The sequence below is a fragment of the Balaenoptera borealis genome, assembly GCF_965194805.1.
Source record: "Balaenoptera borealis genome assembly, chromosome: 19".
Taxonomy (NCBI): domain Eukaryota; kingdom Metazoa; phylum Chordata; class Mammalia; order Artiodactyla; family Balaenopteridae; genus Balaenoptera; species Balaenoptera borealis.
In genome coordinates, this window is record NC_138878.1 from 29,560,371 (window position 1) to 29,575,468 (window position 15,098).

Consider the following 15,098-nt stretch of genomic DNA (forward strand, 5'->3'; position numbering starts at 1 on the left):
AAATATCCATTCCATCTCCAGGCTTCTGCTGATCATTTGGCTGTCTGGCAATTTCTTGATTTAAAAAAAATTTATTTTGAAATGAGTACCTGAGAGTCTTCACATCTCTCCCTTCCATCATTCCACCTCTACAGATACCAGCACCAATGTTTTCTGAGCCTAAAGTAGTCAAACGTGGAGGTTGGAAATAAATGAAAATATTTGACGGGTGGTGCCCCCCATAGGTTCAAAAATTCACTTTTTATCTGAAAAAAAGGCAGTAGTGCAGGATCGATGGACTCACTGCCATCACTCAGGAAACCAGCTGTGCTACCCACATGTTTCTCTCTCTCAAGTTCCCAGGTTGCTTCCGTCTACGCCAGCATCTCTCAGATGAGAATGAGGGGTTATCGGTTGCCCGAGGGTTTGTGGGGAAAGTCCATCACCCCTCCTGGATATTTGCTCAAGCTGACTCCCCTTCTCTCTCCTTCCTCACTGCCTGCACATTTACTTTCTCTAGCAAGAGTCTGACATTTAATTATAACTGTGTTCTGCACCCAAAGCCAGTTTCCCCTCTGTTTGCTAGGGCTGTCTTAACAGAGTACCACAGGCTGGGTGGCTTACACGAGACAAATCTATTTTCTTCCAGTTCTGGAGGCTGCAAGTCCAAGGTCAAGGTGTCAGCAGGTTTAGTTTCCTCTGAGGCTTCTCTCCTTGGCTTGCAGGTGGCCGCCTTTTTGCTGTGTCCTCACGTGGTCTTGTTCTCTATGCGTGCATGTGGCTGATATCTAAACTTCCTCTTTAGAAGGATGACAGTCAGATTGGATCAGGGTCCGCCTTAAAGACCTCATTTCAACTTAATCACCTCTTTAAAGGCCCTACCTCCAAATGCCGTCACATTCTAAGGCACTGGGTTTAGGGCTTCAATATATGAATGGTGGGGCGGCGGGAGGGGAGGCGGACAAAATTCAGCTCATAACACCCTCCCAGGAGAGACACTAAGCTTTTTACCGACAAGGAGTCTCAGTCTTCAAACAGCTTTCAGGCCCCTCACTGCACTCACTCCATATGCTGAAGGGGCTTCGCAAAGACTTGAGTTAAACCTCGGCACTAAGAGAGCAATGATGCGTGAATTATATTTAAGGGATGTGAGTGTCCTGTAACCATCATTCTTGTTATTTCACAGCCACGCTTCATATTTCATCTGTGTGCCCATGCCCACATACATTACCTTCTCATGGATTACCTTTCTCTAACTACAAAGCCACTTTGGACAGAAAAAGCAGGAACGGGATTGACAGTGATTTTAATCTGCCAATTACGAATGGTGGGAACCGCCATAGCCCCATGGTTTGTTATGTTTCGACTTCTTTCTTGAAGCTGAAATTTCAAATTATTGTGTGTTCTCAAGAGAAAAGCCATCCTTCTCTGCTCTGCCTTTCCAAGGCCACTTTGCTGTCCGTGATAAATACCCAAAGCCAGCCAGATTGATCCTGCTGTGCTGGACGGGTCTCGGCTCCCCTGGAGAGAGTGTGAGTGATAATGTGGTCACCAGCTATCTGGCCTCAGCCCAGGCTCTAGTCTCCCACCCCTTCTGAAGGATTCAGTGGAGAGGCGGGAGAACTCTGGTTGGGCCAGAGGGCTTGGTGGAAAGTAAGTTCTGGAATTCTCCAATCTCCGTCAACCAGTGCTTTAAATTCTTATCATGGCAAGCTTCATTCACTCTCAGGAATAGGTCTTTTTTTATCAATATATTTTGTTATTGAAGTATAGTTGATTTACAATGTAGTGTTGATTTCTGCTGTATAGCGAAGTGATTCACTTATACATATATACATCTATCTATCTATATCTATATCTATATCTATATCTATATATATATATACATTCTTTTTAAAATTTTCTTTTCCATTATGGTTTATTACAGGATATTGAACATAGTTCTCTGTGCTATACAATAGGACCTTGCTGTTTATCCATCCTATGTATAATAGCTGACATCTGCTAACCCCAAACTCCCAATCCATCCTTCCCCCAACCCCCTCCCCCTTGGTAACCACCAGTCTGTTCTCTATGTCCATGAGTCTGTTTCTGTTTCATAGATAGGTTCATTTGTGTCATGTTTTAGAATTCCACATATACCATAAGTGATATCATATGGTATTTGTCTTTCTCTTTCCGACTTACTTCACTTAGTATAATAATCTCTGGATCCATCCATGTTGCTGCAAAGGGCATTATTTCCTTCTTTTTTATGGCTGATTAGTATTCCACTGTATATATGTACCACATCTTCTTTATCCATTCATCTGTTGATGGACATTTAGGTTGTTTCCATGTCTTGGCTATTGTGAATTGTGCTGCTGTGAACATAAGGGTGCGTGTATATTTTTGAATTAGAGTTTTGTCTGGATATATGCCCAGGAGTGGGATTGCTGGATCATACGGTAACTCTATTTTTAGTTTTTTGAGGAACCTCCATACTGTTTTCCACAGTGCCTGCACCAACTTACAAGGAGTAGGTCTTTATACAAGAAAAGTAAGCTGCTCTCTAATGGGTGTGATTTTAAGGGTCTTCCTGCCCCAGAATATTCACCACGTTTCAAAATTCCACCATTAAAAGCCACTCCTTTGATTTAAGGGAAGCGTTATGCTCCATGGAACATTGGATTCATATAAATGACTATCTTGGGTTGTGCGGGGGAGGTAAGGAAGAGTTCTTTAAGGGGAGGGAGAGAGACTACCTTTTCTTTGACACATTGTCTTCCTAGATCCTAGCATGAGTCCTGTCACATAGGCCATTCAATCAATCTCTCTAGAATGATTGTTTAAATGGCCAGATAATTTTGGGAAACACCAGATGAAAGCCAACATGAAGCACATTTTCTTACTCTGGACCTTCACAGAGTTGTGTGAGTGGACGTGCCTTAGGAAAGGCCAAGAGAGGAAGCTCCTTTGGAAACATATTTATCTGTGTCTAATATTCCCAAATGCAGTTAACCGCCAGATTGAGATGCTCTTGTTCTCCGGTGGTGGAGTTTTTATAGATGAAGAACGTCCTGTGCAGTGCAGAGGAAGAACACTAAGAAGCAAGTGAAGGGGCATGAATCTGATAAAAATGGCCTTTGGGGGGACTGAGAAGCAGTTGCGTAGACGGGGGCCTATGGAAAACCTGGAAACCTGCGGGACCTCAAAGCCCATTTGGGGGAAATGCTGATGGAGGGCGCTGTCTCTAGTAGGCACCTGATTGAATGGGTTTCGGTTACATCAGGGGTGGGGAGAGAACAGAGGGTTTCAGAGGAAGTCGATTTGACTTAAATGTCCATCAACAGATGAATGGATAAAGAAGAGGTGGTATATATATATACAATGGAATATTACTCGGCCATAAAAAAGAATGAAATTATGCCATTTGTGGCAACATGGGTGCAACTAGAGATTATCATACTAAGTGAAGTAAGTCAGAAAGAGAAAGACAAATACCCTATGATATCACTTATATGTGGCATCTAAAATATGACACAAATGAACCTATCTATGAAACAGAAACAGAATCATGGACAAAGAAAACAGACTGGTGGTTGCTGAGGGGGAGGAGCTTGGGGGAGGAATGGAGTGGGAGGTTGGGATTAGCAGATGTAAGCTACTATATATGGAATGGATAAACAGCAAGGCCCTACTGTATAGCACAGAGAACTATATTCAGTATCCTATAATAAACCATAATGGAAAAGAATATTAAAAAAAAAGAATGTATATATACGTAACACTGAATCACTTTGCTGTACAGCAGAAACTACCACAACATTGTAAATCAACTATATACTTCAATTTAAAAATAATCAGAGGAAGTTGATTTTCATGGATTTGTCACCAGGTCCCCCGCAGATGTCTAGGGCAGGTAAATCTTCCTGGGAGCGGGGAATGAGCAGGAAGTGGGGAAAGATGAGGAGGGAAGAGAGTCAGTAGAGCAGGGAACTGGGGGCTGGCAGAGCCATAGAGGCAGGTAGGGATGGGGAGTCGGGGCCCCAAGGAAGCCTGAAGATGAGGGTCACAGTCACGCCCAAGCCTGACCCTGCTCCCTGGTGCCGTCAAATAAACACAACCTCGTCATTAAGAAGCTAAGTCCGTTCTTCTCATTCTGGGAAAAGACAGAGAGACAGGGAGAAAGAGAGGCAGAGAGACAGAATAGCTCCCGTCTCTCGGAGCTTCAGTTTATCCCTCCCTTTGATGAGCTGCTGGCTTGATGCGCACAAAGAACAGGGCAATTTAAAACTCGGGAAACTCGGCTTTCAATAATTCCCCGCTAGGTTTCCGCCGGAGAAGAGTAAATAACACAACGACTACAAACGCTGGGAGCAAAATCGCCAATAACAGCTCCATGCTTATGATAACTTTCCCAATTTTCTGCAATCTCTGCCACTTCTCTCTTGACTTGGGTCTGTATCAGATTTTTTTTTTTTTCCCCTTTATTGAACATCTGCCTTGGGAGCCACTGTCACAAAAAGTAATAAACACATCAATCCAAAAGAAAAAGAGAGGATTGTGCAATTCAAACTACTTAACCAATCAAATGGGCAGCTGGCGGAATGAAATGAGAGGGTGAGAGCTAAGAGACCCACTTCCCAGAGAAGGTTTCTAATGATGGTACCCACCCGCGGCGGAAGATGTACCCAAACTGCACCAAGGCTGCCGAATAAGTTAATTGCAGTTTCTAACACTAATTACAGGTTTCAACCTTTGTTGAGATTTCAAGCCCTGGGATTAATTTGTAAGTCTTTCATTCAGCCAAAATTTGACAGCTCTTGCTTTCCCTCTGCCTCTTCCCAAATATAAGGGAACAAGGGGAGGATTTGTCTTGGAATAAAGACTTCCTTTCCTTACAAAATAAACCCAAATAATCATATCACCCCTTTCCTTCTTACTGGTGGATTCCGCAAACATGTACTGGAGAGGGCAATTACGATGTTCACCGTCCCTGAAGGTCCCCCTCCCCACCCAAATAACAACAACAAAAAGGGAAACAAAAGCATCTTATGTTTTCCAGTTATCGGCTCAGAAATAGTCAAAGATTGCTTGCATACCGAACAGATGAAATCAAATCTTTCACTACTGCTTAAAAGAAAAAAATCTTATTACAAATTACATTTAACTCAGGTGTGTATAGTTTGCTAGTCCTTATCCAATTGTAAATTAGACCAGGGCTGCCTGTTGGGAGGGAAAAGTGGCTTTTGAAACATGTCTTATTGACCGGGTATAAATTACCTGCAGCAGATTTGTGAAGCAAATTTGAAGCAGGAGATGCCTCCAGGCAGCATTGTATTGACTGTAGATTGATATTCAGCTGATTTTAAGGTGAAAAATAAATATTGCTTTAGCAGCAATTTAATTAACAAATCATTGCACAAATGGTAAGAATATTGTGTTGTCTAATACAGGGATTTAAGTTTTTTTTTTAAACAATTATCTGATAAGTGCTTAGTGTCCCATGTAGATTAATTGTCTTTAGTTATCACTCCAAGTCTGTGAATCCGCATAAAGTAAAATAATGGTTATGGACACTCGGCTCATTTTTCTTTAGACTCTAAAAGTGAGATTTTCCCTGCTCCTGAATGAAATGAAAACGCTTCTCTTCAGCCCTGGCAAAACCTGAGTTGTGCCGTTTTTAGCAGAGCCCTTGTGGGATATTTGGAAGCTGGAGGGATTCGGGAGGCCCCAGCTGTCAGGCCAGCTCTGTCCTCAAGTTGTCATGTGACCTTGGGCAGATCACTTCACTTCTCTCAGCCCCGGTTCCTTCGTGGATTAGTTCATCCCTAAAGTGATGGTATTGTGATAAACAACTGGCTCTTGGAGGGGGAAGGCCCCTGATTGGTAGTGTTTGCCCATTCCCATGGTGTCAATACTCCCACTGTTGCTGATGTCAAGCTACCGGTTTGACATTACTGAACACATAGTTGGGATGAGATGCCTCAAGCCATCTCAAACCAGCTCCAGCTGACCACTGCCCCTAAGATCCCTTCTAGTTCAAGAACTCCATCACTTTACGAATGTAACATACATAGATGGCTCACCAGCTTTCAGAAAAGGAATAAAAACAAACTTTAAATGCACATACAACAAGAAGAGAATTATATCAATACCTTTCTTTTCTGATAATTCAGAAATTATTTCAGAACCCTCCAGTATAACAGGGTTATCATAATGAATATCAGTATGATTTCTCATTAACAGAATGTCCAGAATATCCAGCTTTTCTCATTTTGTTCTGTTAGAGGGGGAAAAAGCAGGACAATAGCAAAATCATCTAATACAGAGATAATGTCTGTAAGAGTTCCCAGAAATCCTCCAATGAACTGATTTTTTTTTTAAATATCTTCTTTCCCTTAATACCAAAGTATTATATGTGCAACGAAGAGAATACAGGTGAATTCAGGAAAGCAAAAACAAACAAAAAAAGTTTAAATCTCTGTAGTTACCTCACCCAGAGATTAACATATCGGTATATTATTATTCAGTTATTTCTTTCTCCTCTCTCTGTCTTACACACACACACACACACACACACACTTATTTATACTATTTTTACAAAAATGGGATCAAACAAGGTTTTGTGACTTTTTACTTGCTAAACAATGAAAATATTCCCATGTCATAAAATACTCCTGCTTTATTTTTAAGGACTGCATCACCAAGCTTTAATCAATCAATCAATCCTTTATTTTTGGACCTCTAGGCTGCTTCCAGTTGTATGGTAGTGTAAGACCACTGTGTATTTGGTATAACGGACTGAATCTTTGTACAAAGTCATAATGATTGCTGATGAATGAATTTCAAGAACAGGAGATGCTGCATCTACTAATGTAAAAAAAAGATCAAACTTGTCACTGAAAGAAACCTGTTAGCGTTAACTCTGTATGAGATCAGAGAATACCCACGGTCTAGAGACAGGCCCAAACTGATTGAGTGATGTTGTATGGTTTTATTTTGTTTCTCCCACAAGGCAATGAGGAATCAGTACTGTTGGTTGGTGTCATCTTGTCAGTCATATATCACTGTTCTTCATAAGGATGACCGCAGACATGGAGGAAGGGTCCAGGAGGCCAGTTCTCCATCCCTCTTCCTATTTCAGAGCAGCTGCCTCAGAAGTAAGTGGAGGAAACCTTACTTCTGTGGACAGTCCACAGAACTGTCCTTGCTTGGAAGAGAGATGGCAGGGAGAGCCAGCCTCCTGCTAATGGGCAGAGAGGGCTCTGGACACTGAAGCTCCTGCAGGCCTGAGAAAAAGGCCATCTGAAGGGCATTAAAAACCCCTCTCTCGCCATATAGACTTACTGCAAGAAATAGCTTTAGGAAATTTCTGATTTCCTTTTGCAACAATATTCAAAGGACGATGAATCCAGAAAGTAGAGCAAGCAGGATGAGAAAGAAACAATCTGAGGTAAGGGTAGAGTGAATGGAGAAAAAACACAATTGATTAATTAAAAACCATCATCTGACCAGCAGGTTGGATACTGCAGAAAATCAATTTAATGAGGTAAAAGACAAATTCAAGACATTTTCTTTCATACACATGGGAAAGTTTGAGAGATACCGATTTATAGTGACAGAGAAAAGTGATCAAAGATGTATTTGAAAAACTTAAAGATTGCCACTAACAGAACAAAAATGGCGTCTGTCCTAAATTTTTTTAATTAAAGGAAGAAATTAAACATTATATGTTTTTTTTAAAAGGAAGAAGAGGAAAGCAAATAAGCCTAAAAAACAAAGCAAAATAATAGAAAACCAAATGTTAGTCATAATAAGTAAATAGATTAACTATTATATACAAAACCAGATAAATGAATTAACTCTATTAAATTCAGAGATTCTCAGAGTAAAAAAAAAAAAAAAAGCTAGTTAATGAGATAATCCTAAAACAAAAGAACTCAAGAGTATTAAATAAGGATATAAAAATTTGAATAATATAATAAGGTTGATTTAATATATACATATCAAATTTTACTCCCTACAAAGGAACACTATAGTCTTTTAAATTTTCCATAGAATATTTGCAATAATTATCTTTTAGCTTCCAATATTAACCTTAATCAGTTCAAAAAAATGTATACAGCTCCTGACAGGTGGTTTTAAGACTGAGAATCAAACCCAGCAATGATCTCCCCCTCATTCCCAAGATCCCAATAGAATGTTTTGAAGAAATCTAAGAATAAGAAAAAATCTGTAGCTGTCCTAGAAAACAGAAGAATGCAATTCAGTGGACTCAAGTTTTAAAGAACTTCTGGAAGCTGCAGAAATAGAGTGAAAAATACTCCATCCAGTGACAAAGAGCCTGCCTTGAATGGCAGGCACGGAGGAACGCCGAGAAGAATCTAGACACTCAAGGAGTCCAGGAGAACCCCTAACACCAGAAGGGCCGGGCTCAGGATGAGGACGACCTGAAGTGGGCAATGGGGCACTAGAACATTGTCCTCTTCAAGATTCCGATGACTATCGAGCCACTACCAGTGACGGGAAGTGTCACCGGGGTGAAATCGATGTGCCCTTCCTGATCTCTGGGGCTCCCTGTGGCCCCTGGGCTCTGGCCCCTTGCCCTGTAGACAAAGTGTTGCATGATAAAGACCCACAGAAAAGTTATCAACGTGTCATACTTTTTCAAAGCATGAATTTCTCACAGTCCCCATATGAAAAATTCAGCATCTTCATTCTCAGATTCCAAAATGCTGAGTTTAGAGATTAAAAAAAAAAAAAAAAATTGGAGGCAGGGGGTGGGAACGGGAAGCCAAGCCATATCTCCATTTTGAAAGTGAAGCCAACCCAGTTTCCTCATTTCCTTTTTGTTTTATTTTTGTTTGTTTGTTTTTCCAGAAAAAAAAAATCTAGGAATGATTTTTGAGTTCTTTTCCAAGTTCATACTGAATAAAAATCATATAGTCTCATGTTTCACAAAGTGCTTTGAGACATACATAATTTCATTCGCCCCTCACACTAACCCTTTTAATTAGGTAGCCCAGGTATTATTATGCCCGTTTAACAGATGACCAATGGGAAAACTGAGGCCCAGAGAAGTTACGTGGCTTGTCCAGAGTGGTAGAGCTGACTCTTGAACCCAGAACTTCTAACTCTAAGACCAGTGCTCTTGTTCCTTCACCAATGACCATAGTACCTTGACCTGACTAATAACCTTTATGAAGCAAGAGCCTTGGCCACATTCATGGGAGCTGAGATGGTTCTAAAAGAGTGACCAGAACTAACAGGAGCCGCTAACACGTGAACTTTTCTGTTGAGAGCTCGCCCTGGTCTTTGACTCATTCTTTCCTTTAATTAAATGGGAGAGTGGTGGGAGTGGCCACCGCTCCTACCCTGTCCCTCCCCAGGGAGCCTGTCTCCTGGTCCACACTCATGGGAGCCGCAGAAGATGCAACGGGCAGCCCATCACTCCAGCAGAGGCAGCCCAAGTGACTTCACTGCGAAGGGGCCTGGAACTGGGTAGTCAGGGGCCCCGGGGAGGGAGGGTGTCTGCCCTCTTAATGCAGATGAGGTCTCCAAACCTCTCCCACGAGACTTGCCCGTGGCCGAGGACAAGGCACTCTGAACTCTGGAGCTGGCTTTTTAGTTCAAGGCTTGGCACAAAGATTTATGTTCCTGGGCCGACCGTACTCACCATCCATCACGATTAGTTACAAGAAAATCTCTCTTTGTGTTTTTAAAAGCCCTTCGAGTTACATTCCATTATGCAGTTAACATATCGCAGATGGTAGGGCCATTGTTCAACCAGGGAACCATTTTTTGATCTCTGAAAAGGAAGGCAGGGAACAAGCACTTGACCTCCCCAGAGGCCCTGGAAACCCGGAGCCCAGAGTAGAGGAGAGAGAACAAAGAAGGGGGGACCCCAGCTCACTCCCAAGGACTCGGTGGTAGGGCTGAAATGAGTGTCTGAACAAAGCAGAAGGGCTTGGGTTACCGGCCTTTTTCTTGAGGGAACTTAACCTGGGTGCCCTCTGGTCTCTAGAATATCCAGTCTGTCTTCTCCTCTAAGGCAGGCACTCTCCCAGGCTGGTTCATATCCGACTCATTCAATTCATGTGGGATCGAAGTCCCTGCTGGAAACTCAGATGATGAGAAGTGAAGGGACAGTTGTATCTTGTCCCCCCAAACTGCTCCCTACCTCCTCCCATCATTGCTCTCAATAAATGGCACGAGCTGCTAGCCCAGGGCTTGCGGCAGCTTTTGTTCTGCTCCCAGATGGTCATTCCCCTGCTGCAGGAGGGTTCTGGGGTCCCATTCCCCAGCTGAGACTTGCAGTGTGCCCTATGGGAGGAGTATACAACCTGCCCTTGACATTGACTTGGCCACGTGACTTGCTTTAGCCAATGGCACGTGAGAGGGCGTGAGGTAGGCAGAAGTTTTCCAAGCCATGTGTGTTTCTGCTTGTTTCCTTCCTTTTTTTCTAATCTATCCAGAAGACAGGCTGCTCCTTCAGGCTGGATCCTGCAATGAAATAGATGTGTTTGAAGCAGATTCAGCAACCCACAGTGACCTTCAGTTGACATGGGACCTAAGTGAGAAATAAAACTGTTTTTAAGCTACTGAGATTCTGGGGCTGTTTGTTACCACAGCATAACTTAGTAAAATTGGAAGAATTCAGGCCCCAAATTGAGGGGTCGTCCTTGATTACCTTCTTCCACTCAGCCTCCACATCCATCTGCACCAAGTCCTACCATCTCTACCGTCAACTCTGTCTCAAAACTACCCCCTTTTCTCCATCCCTATGGCCACTATCTCCAGCCTCTGCTTACTGGACCCCTCAGCACCCTGCTCCCAGTTTGCATTCTTGCTCTTCTCCCATCCTTTCTCCACTCAGCAGCTGGTCTGCTTTTCAAGCAGTGAAAATCAGATGATGCCTCTCCCAAGATTAAACCCCCTTCCAAGATTTCTCATAGTTCTTACAAGAAAAGTCTAACTCCTTGTCCTGCCCACAGGTTCCGTGGCCCAAGCTCTTCACGTCTCTCCACCGCAGCTCAGACTTCTCCGCTCTCTCTTCCTCAAACATGCCCATTCTTTTGCCATCTCCAGATCTCTGCCTGGAATGTTCTTCCCCAAATCTGGCGACTTCTCCAGGAATCAGTACAAATGTCGTCTGCTCAGAGCGGCCTTCCCTGACCAACTCCCCCTCCCCCCCCAGCTCTATTTCAGTACAAAGGTGGCTCTCATCCATTTATAATTATCTTGTTTGCTGGTTTATTTACTTTCTGTCTGCCCCCTACACTCCAGAATAGAATGCAAACCCCATGAGAGAAGGGACAATTATCTTCTCTGATGCATCCCCAGTGCCTGGCACATGGGTGCTTGACAAATATTTGTTGAATGTCTAAATAAATGGAATGACTTTAGTCAACCTTCTCATTGTATGGTTGAAGGAACCAGGAACCGATTCCCAGGGAGTTTGTGTCTGGTGAGGACCCCCACTGTCCCCTAGTTAGCTAATGGCATCAGCTGTAGAAGAACCCAGATCTCACGACACCATCCAATCCCAAACCCATCCAGTCCCGACCCCATGCAATACCGACCCCATCCAATCAATGCTTTCCTCTCTATGTCACTCCTCTTCTCCTCCTTCTAAATCTCTTTATCTCCTTCCCTTCCTTGTCCCTGTGTGTAACCTTCACTGAGATCAGAAACTTCTTCCCTATGTTTAATATATAGCCCTCAAGCAGCAGCTTATACCCCGATGAACTCAACCACTGACCTATTAAGAATCTGGCAAAGGAAATGGCCATGCCTCCATTCCTAGCCTGTAAAAAGATGGTACTAATAACAGCTAACTTCCTTGAGCACTTGCAGGTATTAACTCATTTAATCTTCTCAGCAACCTAAAGGTAGAGGCTATTATTATCTTCGTGTTTTGGTGAAGACTCAGAAGCACAGAATAGTTACCTAACTTACCCAAGGTCACACAGCTAGTGAGTGGTGGGTCTGGGATTGGAGCAGCCTGGCTCTAGAGCCTGGGCACTTACCTACTGTGCCATCCTGACCAGATCAGTGGCCTGTGGGGCTCTCCCAAGTCACATTCAACCAGTAATAACACCATCAGTCAGTACACCCTCGAAGAAAATATACACATTTTCAAAATCCAACCACACTTCTTCCCTCCCGTCTCAAGGTTCCTGTGATATTATGGGAAAAAAAAAAAAACCATGAACTCTGAAGGCAGACAAGCCGGGTCAGCTGTCATTTATTGAGTACTGACTATGTTCCAGGCACAGAGCTATGGACTTAGCGTGTGTTATCTCATTTGACAGATGAGGAAACTGAGGCTTAGGAAGGCTGAGTACGGTGTATAAGCTCACAGGCAGAGAGAGAACATTCCAGCTCAGGCAATCTGACTAAATGACTGTGGTCAAGACAACCAATCCCTCTGAGTCTCCTGGAAGTCCATCTACACAATGATCCAAACGGATAACACACACTCACAAAACACCCACAGCACCGCGTGGCACCCAGCGGACCGTCAGACGGTAGTTGAAACGTAGCGAGGAGGCTTCCCCGCCACTGGGCACAGGTGCTCATTAGAAATCACTGCCTCGGCTCAACTAGCAAGCAGCCAGGGATTTCAGAGACTCCTGAGAAAAGTATTGATCCACTAACGACCCACCGAAATCGCTAGAAAGCCATCTGCAAACAAAACGCACTTGAGAAATCAGTTGTCACCAGCTCCTTAACCTTCATGGCCGGTGGGGTCAGACGGCGAACTTCATTCCCTAATGTTGTGGCTCCCCCCCTGCCCCCCGCCCCTTCCTGAGCCTCTGAGCTCGCTGGTGAGCAGCTTTGGGAACAGGCAGCTAACCTTTTCAGACCCTCCACCTCCCAGCTAAAAAGGAATCGAGCCCAAGGTGACCCCAGAGAGCCCCAAATCAGATTCATTTTCTCTAAGTCCTAATAAATGAGAAGGAGGCAGAGTGTTTCATCTCCCGCTTATCAATTGCATGATCCATCCTGGGGACGCGGCCATGAGGCTGGGGGCATGACAGATCCATCTCATTAGGCGGCGAATTCATCATACTTTCCATGTCCATTCGAAGTGCCTTCTCAGCCCACCCCTGCCTTGTCTCCCTGTCACTACGATCTACTCAAGGGCACATCCGCTGGCCAAGTCACAAGGAGGTGGACTTAAAGGGCCCCACTTGAAAAACACCAGGGGTCCCTCCTTGAAGGCCTTACTTTATTTATTCTCAGTACAGATCTGGAGCTCTGGCTGTGCCCGGGCTGCTGGTTGGAACCTGGCAGAGGGACCTTAGACCCCACACACTGGATGTCAGATGAGGAGAGCAAGATGGCGTTCCTGAGTAGACCACGGGCATCTCCCAAATTCCAGAGTGCCGCCGTCTTCCCAGGACTCCTGTTGGGTCCTTCCTGCTCTGGGACAGACTGGGTTTCTGAAGGACCCTTTGAGGACTCCAAGTGGCTCTATGAGTGAATTCCATCAGAGCCCAGAGGCAGGCTTTGTCAGAATCAGCAGCCTTTCGGAGGGCAAAAGCCATAACTGGTCATTCAAAGAGACAGGACTGCTGTGACCCAGACCATCTGCCCTGCAGATAGTAGGACAGAGGGGATGCCCCCTGAGGCATCAAGATTAGCAGAACCTACCACAGACCTGGATTCAAGGTCAAATTGGGAGGGCTCTCTGCCCTCCAAACCTGATCTTCATGGAGGAGAAAATTGTCACTCAGTCTAACCTTGACCAAAAGGCAAGAGGCCAAGGGAAGATTTGTAAAAGCCCACAAAGGAGAACTCAATATCTGTCTCTATCTATTATTTATTTATTTATAAAATATTTTATTTATTTATTTGTTTAGGCTACGCCAGGTCTTAGTCGCAGCATGCATGTGGGTTCTTAGTTGCGGCACGCATGTGGGATCTAGTTCCCCAATCAGGGATCGGACCTGGGCCCCCTGCACTGGGAGCTCAGAGTCTTACCCACTGGACCACCAGGGAAGTCCCTGTCTCTATCTATTGTTTAAGGAGTTTGAAAGTAAATAGGAACTAGTTGCTCCTCTCAAGTGAGGTGAAAGAGAGCTCTAACTGGCTATCACCCTGGCCCACAATTTATTCCCTGAACATCTTCCCTCCCTACCTTGGGAGCAGTTTCCCAGCTGTGTCCGCAGTGCAAGCCCTCCATATCCCCCCTCAAGAGCATTTTGAGAGCCCTGGGCGGCTCAAACAGGAAAAGATCCTTCCTTAAAGCAGAGATGTGCAGTTACCATCTGAATGTTGCTCAGTCTTGTCTTGGACAGGAAATTAAAGGGGCTCTTAAAAGCTTTTGGACAGATAGGACACCAAAGACACAGGCAACCGAAGGAAAGAAATAGATAAATCGAAAAAAAAAAAAAAAAGAAATAGATAAATCGGGCTTCATCAAAATTAAAAATGTTTGTGCTTCAAAGGATAGACTCGAGAAGGTGAAAGATAACCCACAGAATGAGAGAATATTTGTAAGTCAATGTCTGATAAAGGACTAGTATCCAGAATATGTAAAGAACACATAACTCAACAATAAAACTGGAAATAACTCAATTAAAAGGTGAGCAAAGGGTTTGAGTAGTCATTTTTCCAAAGATAATATGCAAATAGAGGAAAAGTACATGAAAACATGCTCAACACCATTAGCTGTTAGGGAAAAGTAAATCAAAACCACAAGGAGATACCACTTCATATCCGTTAGGACAGCTATCATCAAAAAGACGGATGATGATAAGGGTTGGTGAAGATGTGGAGAAATTGGAATCCTCATAAACTTCTGATGGGAATATAAAATGGTGTAGTTGCTTTGGAAAACAGTTTGGCAGTGCCTCAAAAAGTTAAACATAGAGTTAATACATGAACAGCAATTCCACTCCCGGGTATATATGCAGGACAACTTGAAACACATCCACACAAAAACTTGCACACAGATGTTCATAGCATGATTATTCATAAGAGCCCCAAAGTGGAAGCAACTAAAATATCCATGAATTAATGAATAAATAAACAAAATGTGGTCTATCTCTACAATGCAATATTATTCAACCATAAAAAGAATGAAGTACTGATACATGCTACAACATGAATGAAACTTGAAAACA

At 43.5% G+C, this 15,098-nt stretch overlaps 1 long non-coding RNA gene across 1 annotated transcript; it reads right to left on the minus strand.

The window, feature by feature from the left end:
* Positions 1 to 528: 528 nt before the first annotated feature.
* LOC309616282 lies at positions 529 to 14,345 on the minus strand. Its single transcript, XR_014237411.1, has 2 exons — positions 1,866 to 14,345; positions 529 to 1,831 (listed from the first exon to the last, which is right to left on the minus strand). It is a non-coding gene; the product is annotated as an uncharacterized lncRNA (long non-coding RNA).
* Between the last annotated feature and the right edge of the window lie 753 nt (positions 14,346 to 15,098).